Source organism: Phoenix dactylifera, chromosome 4 (assembly GCF_051530095.1).
Source record: "Phoenix dactylifera cultivar Ajwa chromosome 4, Ajwa_hap1_PhDact_Kaust_v1.1, whole genome shotgun sequence".
Classification (NCBI taxonomy): domain Eukaryota; kingdom Viridiplantae; phylum Streptophyta; class Magnoliopsida; order Arecales; family Arecaceae; genus Phoenix; species Phoenix dactylifera.
In genome coordinates, this window is record NC_143193.1 from 18,638,221 (window position 1) to 18,645,969 (window position 7,749).

The 7,749-nt window shown below is 38.2% G+C and overlaps 1 non-coding gene across 1 annotated transcript; it reads right to left on the reverse strand.

The window, feature by feature from the left end:
- Nucleotides 1-5,340: 5,340 nt before the first annotated feature.
- On the reverse strand, nt 5,341-5,449 carry LOC149753703 (small nucleolar RNA R71). The gene has a single exon (XR_016409282.1). It is a non-coding gene; the product is annotated as a small nucleolar RNA R71 (small nucleolar RNA).
- Nucleotides 5,450-7,749: the final 2,300 nt, after the last annotated feature.

Genomic DNA, 7,749 nt, shown 5'->3' on the forward strand with positions numbered 1-7,749 from the left:
TGTCAATCGAGTTGACCAAATTATCACTTAATGATTCTTAATCATTAATCAGCCATTTGATCAACCTAGAAACTTCTATGCATGTGACCTTATAGGTTTGAACCTAAGCCGGTAGTATAGGAACATCTTCCTATACTAATCGATGTGACCATCTAGCAATGGTACCCGACATCCGGATAGGCCGAATATATGCGAAGCAAATATTCTGGAACCCTGGACTATGGTTACTGTATAATTCAATCCCTTTGACTCCTAATGCCAGGATGACTTAGAGCTCACTGTCAATCCTATAATTAGTACATCCATTATGTGATTAACTTTAGATATCCCGTGACTCCTCACTGGGATTACCCTGGCCAAGGTTTTGCAAAATTAATTACAAGACATTATCTCCTATTTTCAGGAGGGGTCAATTCCATCTCGACTCACAACTGACTATGCAAGTACTTGACTGCACCTAGTGACCTTCCGTCACTGAATTAGAAATTCAGATAGTCCGGTACCAAAGTACAGTGAGTTGCTTGCTAGTCACGGGTTGCAATCTCAGGTCAGAGGGCCAAACTTATACCCATATCCACTCGGAACATCTCTTGACAGTAGAGCATTCCGGAATTGGTCACGTTCAGTGAAATGTACTCCTACACTTCACCTGTATGGCATGCTAGTATCTCCACACTCCTTGGTTAAGAGAACAACCAACGTTTATGTCACACAATGACCTAATCTCGATAATGTTGTCGTCCTAGTAACAACATATCATTTGGTCGCGAACAAGTTTAAGGACTCAAAGATAAATCCTCCTTTATCATAACATAAGTCCTAAGGACTTCATCATATAAGAGTTTATTTGAAGATGAAATGATGAATAATGCCAAATAATACTTCATTAATTTGTCAATTCATTTACAAAATTCAATCATCAATATGCTGGCGATTGACATTTAGGATACAATTCCCAACAATATTTCGACTTTACCACAATATCATTGAAAATTCCTTTCAATAGGTTGGAACAATTCCAACTCAACTCACCAAGGATCATCGACCATCAAGATAGTCCCTATGAGTCTCACCATCCACCAGTGACACCTAGCAGCATGTAGTGACTATCCAGCAGAATGGAATGATGAACCTCTAGGTGCAGTTATCGTATGATATAGTCCTTTTATCATGGATCCCTATAGGATGGAGGTCATGAATAACTCGTCAAACTCCATCGTCTGTCGTATGTCTAGATTTATTCGTCTTATGTTTGAGAGTGGAAAACTCTTTCTCCACTGTACATACTGCCCCGGCTGAAGTCATACGAACTCTGTCTTATAAATCACATAGGATCACTCCTTACCTACCAAGGTCGATAGATTCCTTACAGGTGCATACCCTACTCCTACAGTGAATCTACTGTAGCCAATCTACATAATAAGTACCCATATGGCTAGAGACCATGTATACGTTTAGTCAAACTACAGCAACCTCACTGTGAATAGCCGAAGCACCGCAGGTCAAAGGACTAGTCACACTACTGCAACATCAAGTAAGTCACTGACGAGTGGATAGACAAACAAGTGACTTCTTATCTTAGTCACGCTCAGTACCCTTGTTCTCTAACAAGCATCTGCACTATCACTTCAGCGTTCCTACACTATGGACTGATAAATGTTGAATAATTTATAATTTAGTTATCTTTCCATAGCACTTACCAATGTTCTTAAACGGATAAATACTTATTTTACCATGAAATTGAATAAACATTGAAATAAATTTAAAATATGGTAAGAGGTAAATAATTCTGAACTTGTCTCTCTCCTGGTTGCGATCTTTCATAAAAATATATAAGAAGGAGATTGTGTTGACCCGGTTTAGTAACCTGATCAAGCTAAGGCTATGATTAAATAAGTTTTGGTCCTGATTAGATAATTATTTTTGTATAAGGAAAAATGTTTGATTAACCCATTTTATTAAGTCACGGTCCTATTTTTAGTCTTGTCGAGTCCGGTCTGAAGCAGTTCAGCAAGAATTAAATTTAAATGACATTGGGCTTGAGAACAGGTTCAAGCAAATCAACGATCATGACCCACCTCAAATCCAAAGCCAATTCCCAATCAATTCCTTACCTGCCTTCGTATAAAATTTATAATTTTTAAAACTAAAAAAAATAAAAAATAATTAAATATCCACCATAATTTTGGAAAAAAAAATTACTGGAATCACTGTTCATATGAACAGTGTTTCGCAAAAACACTGTTCATATGAACAGTGTTACAAAAAAATAATAATAATAAAAGTTATTTCACTATTTATCTTCTCCTTCCCAGCGCTGCAACAGGAGACTTCTTCCCCAAATTGGCCAGCCATTCTTCCATTCCTTCCCATCCATCCGCGTATCATCCCACGTGCCAGATCCATCTACGAGGCGTCTTCATCCTCGGGTATTCCGCCATCAGCCGGTGCAGCCAGCGACCACTCCTCCGCGATCCTGGGCTTCCGTGATCAGCGACCCAGCCGCGTCAAAATCCCAGCATCTCCGCCTCTTCTTCCGCCCGTGACGCATCCGGATCCAATCCCAGTCTCCTGCGATCCAGCCTCCACCGAGAGCTCGTGATCCACTTCTTCAACGCGTCCATGGCACGATTCAAGGCTGCAGCGCATCTCCGGCCATCCTTCCGTTTCGAACACAGCCAAGGCATCCCAGATTTCAGCTCCCAATCGCAACCAGCATCCTATTTTTCGCCATCAACGTCCGCATCTCCTCTGGATTCAAAACCCCCAAATCACGGATTGATGCCCTTCACCCGAGATCCAGCCATTCTCCCAGCATCACGCCCTCGCGTGCAACAGGAATCAAGCCTCCACGAGATCAAACACCTCAGACCACGCCCTGAATCCATCGCTGGGTCTTCAGCGGTCTATAAGAGGAAGACGAGAAGAAGAAAGAAAGTAGGGGGGGCTCGGTTAAGAAGAACAGAGCATGCTCTGTTATGGTGCCGAGAAGGGAGAATAAAAAAAGAGGGCGGCTGTGAGCGGATGAGTTAGTGAAAGAATAAAAAAAAAGCATAAAAAAAGAAAGGATTTGAGGCGGATGGCAAAGGATTTCTTCAGCCAACCAATGGAGATGACGAGCACCATGAGCAGCTAAACCTCGGTTTAGGGGTTTGATGAAGCCATAGAGGAGTATTCGTTTCATTTTTATTTTGAGTTTGTATTGTAAGATTGTTGCATGATGAAGAATTTATCGATTGATCTTATGATTTATCCAATTTATGTGAATCATATATCTTGCATAAAATATTTTACATAGATTGATCTATTTCATCGAATCCAATACCTGTGGTTTGGAGGAGATATTCATGAGACATCGATTTCATGTTTAATGATTTAATGATCAGATGCATCTTGCTAGGTTAGACAGGTCATGCTTATCGTTAGAGTAGATGGTTTGTGCTAGACTTAGATGATTCATGCTGGAAATTAGTTATAATTTTCTTTTATGATTGCTTTGGCTTGTAGTCGGAAGCAATCAAGTCTTACATACAACTCAATCATTGAAAGCATCACGGATATAAATCTATCAGTGGATTCTAGCCCTAAACACCTCCCTCCATAGATAATTCATACTACTACATCCTTAGTTTTTATCATTTACTCTAGCTTATACCTTTTGAAGTATTTAATTAAGAAAAAAATAACTTGTCTCCAATCCCTGTGGACCGACACCCGTAATCACTATCCTACAGGATACATGCTATTGCGTGGTTTATTTTCAAAATTGAAAGAACCGATCAATTTTTGAATGTTAAAAAAAAAATCTAAGAGAATTGGGTTGCCTCCCAACAAGCGCTAAGTTTATTGTCTTCAGCCAGATACAGTGAGGTAGTTTTTGCATCTCCTTCTATGAGGTCATCTATTTTGTCTATTATAAAACACTCAACTTCCCTCGCGGGTTGGTCGGCCGCATTGAACACATTTAATTTTACCTTCATGTTCCCAAATGATATGTTCATTACCCCCGTTCTACAATTGATGCACGCATTGGCTGTTGCTAAAAAGGGGCTTTAAGAGAAGAACAAGGGTGATTATTCAAAAAAAAAAAAAGAAGAGAAAAACCTAAAAATTTCAAATTTCAAATTTTAAATTTCAGAATTCAAATTTCAAACTTCAGCTCATAAAATTTAAAAAGAAAAATAAATAATTTGCTTGATCACCTATTCAATGAAATTTAATATCATGCTATAAAACATTAAAAAAAAAATCTCTTGATTGTTGCATATAGTATAAGGCATCAGCATAAAATATTCTAAGGGCTGAACCCATTTAAAAAGATAAGGTAGGGATTTCATCACTCGTCCTTAGCCCAAAAATCACCCCAGTGCATAAATATCCTAAGCTTAACTAAAATCAACTAGACGTTGGCCCTTAAGGACATTCGAGCTCAATAGGACGAAGACCACCGAAAGTTGCACCAATTTTGCTCTGTGGCTTAGTTAATGTCTAGGCAAGCTTTGTCCCTATAAGGGAGACAGTTCATCTGTTCGAGGCAAGTGGGTTTTAAGTGGGACCTTTGCGAACGCATCATGACCCCTCCACTTACCTGGGAGCTTACCTGGTCAACTCGGTTCATTAGACCGGATTGGAGGCTTAGGTGCCCTCTTCAAACCAGTTAGGAGCTGTCTAGAAATTTAAGAAAAATATTAGAAATTGAGGTGTAATGTTTTGTTGCATGTTTGATTGTGAATAGATTTTTGTTTTAGGGTATCTTTAGTTGGTACTTATATTTATTATTATTTTTAAAAAAAAAGAAAAAAGAGAGGAAATTATTTTGCATGCTAAAGTGGAATAGGGACGACACCGGTCGATTAAGTCGTACAACTTTAGATCATCCCTTAGGACATACCCCTGAAATTTCTTCGCAATATCTCACACCTTGTGAGATGGCTGATTTAAATGAAGATGTGGGGAGTCACCACGATCGAGAACGTGAACCCCATGTTATGACCCTAAGACAATACCTACAACCGGCTAGGACTAGTCAGCCTTCATACATAATTTTTCCTGATAATGTAGGACATTTTGACATCAAATCCGGGGTAATTCAATTACTACCCAAGTTCCACGAGTTAGAGTCCGAGAGTCCGTATCTTCATTTAAAGAATTTTGAAGAATTGAGCATTACATTTAGAGTGCCAAACGTCACCGAGGATGTCCTCAAGCTGACATTGTTTTCTTTCTCTCTAAAGGATAAGGCCAAAACATGGCTAAACTCTTTGCGACCTAGATCAATAAGAACTTGGCAAGATACGCAGAGAGAATTTTTAAAGAAGTTCTTCCCCACACAAAGGACCAACTTTTTGAAAAGACATATCAGCAATTTCCAACAAAAAGATAATGAAACATTTTATGAATGTTGGGAAAGATTTAAAGACCTTCTTCTCTCATGCCCTCATCACGGGTTCGAAACCTGGAGAACCATTAGCTTCTTTTATGAAGGTTTATCTCCACAGTTGAAACAGTTTGTAGAGACCATGTGCAATGGTAGATTTTTAGAAAAACACCCCGATGAGGCGTGGGAATATTTGGATTCCCTTGCTGAGACTGCCCAACTTTGGGATAACGGGGATAGAAACACCAAGTCTTTACCTAAGCCTACTAGCTCTGTACAGGGAGGCTTTTACAACCTTAGAACTGAGGATGATCTTCATGCTAAAATGGCAGCCCTTACTAGGAAGGTAGAAGAAATTGAGCTTAGGAAGGTTGAGCCTATCAAGACTATAGAGCTTAGAAACGAGTGTTGTGGTATCTGCGATATGTCGGATCATACCACTACAGATTGCCCCACCATACCGGTATTCAAAGAAGTTTTGCACGATCAAGCAAATGCTATGAACTCCTACCAAAAGCCTTATAGCGATCCATACTCGAATACCTATAACCCTGGTTGGAAGAATCATCCAAATTTTAGGTGGAGAAATGTGAAAGAGTAGATGCCCTACAAGCCAATCGCAATATGTATTGTGAAGGATTTTCTTTTGATTTTCCAAATCATGTACATGACATTCAATATAAATAAAGGCATTGTGTTTCATCATATGCTGTTGATTATATTTGTGATGAACCCCTTAGATTAAGGCAATGATTTTGAGGCTATGATGAGATCATACTAGTGAGACCTAAAATCCTAAAATCCTAATCTTAAATATTTCCAGTCATTGATACATTGAGTCGGGGATCAATGTTTACCGGACAGACTGGCACATCTTATGTATGCTCGATACAGAGGGTGATTGATCTCACAATCACTTGTGTGGAGACACTAATACAAAGATGTGGGTGCTCATTAAAGAAATGAGTTCACTGAATTGACCTACAAAGAGAAATCTTATGAAGTCTTACTTACATGTCAAAAGATGATTCTCTTAGTGGAAGTTGTGCAACTGATCCTTTGACCTGAGATCACCATAGTATCGTGTGCACATAAATCCATATTTTGGTTTTCACTCATTCATGACAATAAGTTATGTACAAGGTCTTCTGAATATGGCGGAATGTGTACGAAGGTTATGAGTAGGTCAACAAGGAATTAATCACTTCTAGTAAGAGAAGATCGCATCCTATTTATTCTAATCATATGATAATTCAGGAAGCCTTTGATCAAAGCACAATGAAAATTAGAAAGAGTTTCTAATGTTTCATTATTCGAATTATCATTAGAAGATTGAGAAATATATGAATATGAAATTGAGTTTGACATATATTCATACTCATATACATATTCGGGATGTAGTTTGTTTAAAGGATTGAATTGCACGGTAACTTGCCACTGAAGGGTATTTTTGGTATTTCTACTAAATTTCATATTTTTCGGGTAGACATGATACGTTGCTAGACATCAATCTTGTCTTATAGGTTTGATCGAATTAAATAGTTTAATTCGATCACCAATTAGAAAGGATTCTAATTGTTAAGTTCGGGTTCGCGCAGTTTGGACTTAAATCGATTAGAAGAGTTCTAATCAAGTTGGGTCAACTCGCACTCACACCTATTGCTGGCTAAGTATGGAACCCAATGGGTCACACACAAGAAAACTTATTAAGGGTCTAATTGGATTAGATCATGTTTGCAAGATAGACATCCTAGCAGGTGTTGCAAACCCCTAGCTCCTGATTCAAATTAAATTCGAATCTGATTCTTAGGTTAGGTTGATCTAATATGATTAGATCATGACCTAATATGGGTTAGCCAAGAGTTGGAACCTATTTGGCTTTAATTAGACCTGATTTGATTAGGTTTAATGTTTTCTTTAAGTTGGTTAAACCCAATTGGATTGGGTTTGATAGGATCTTCACTTCTGGACCATTGGATGGCTGTCTTGGTGCATAGAGATGCTTATGGCATATTTTAATATGTTGCTTTGTTGTACAACCACAAGGCTATAAGTATTTTAAGAGGATAGGATAAAGTTGAGAATTGCATGAGATGCAATTGGAAAGAGTTTCCTACCTTTAAACTCATAAAGGTTTGTTGTGCAACCACAAGGCTTTTATGATGAATTAAGATCTCAACCCTACTAAGAAAAATTAGATTTTCTCGTTTATCATAGGAGAGGGCCATGATATTCGATAAAATAGTGGGAGTAACAATTAGATAAAGTCCTTGTCTAATTGTATATATGTCATCATGATTGGTTTGTTTATGATAGTTTTGTTCTTTGCTTATGTAGAATTAATTCTGAATTAAATGGCATCTTCACTATCA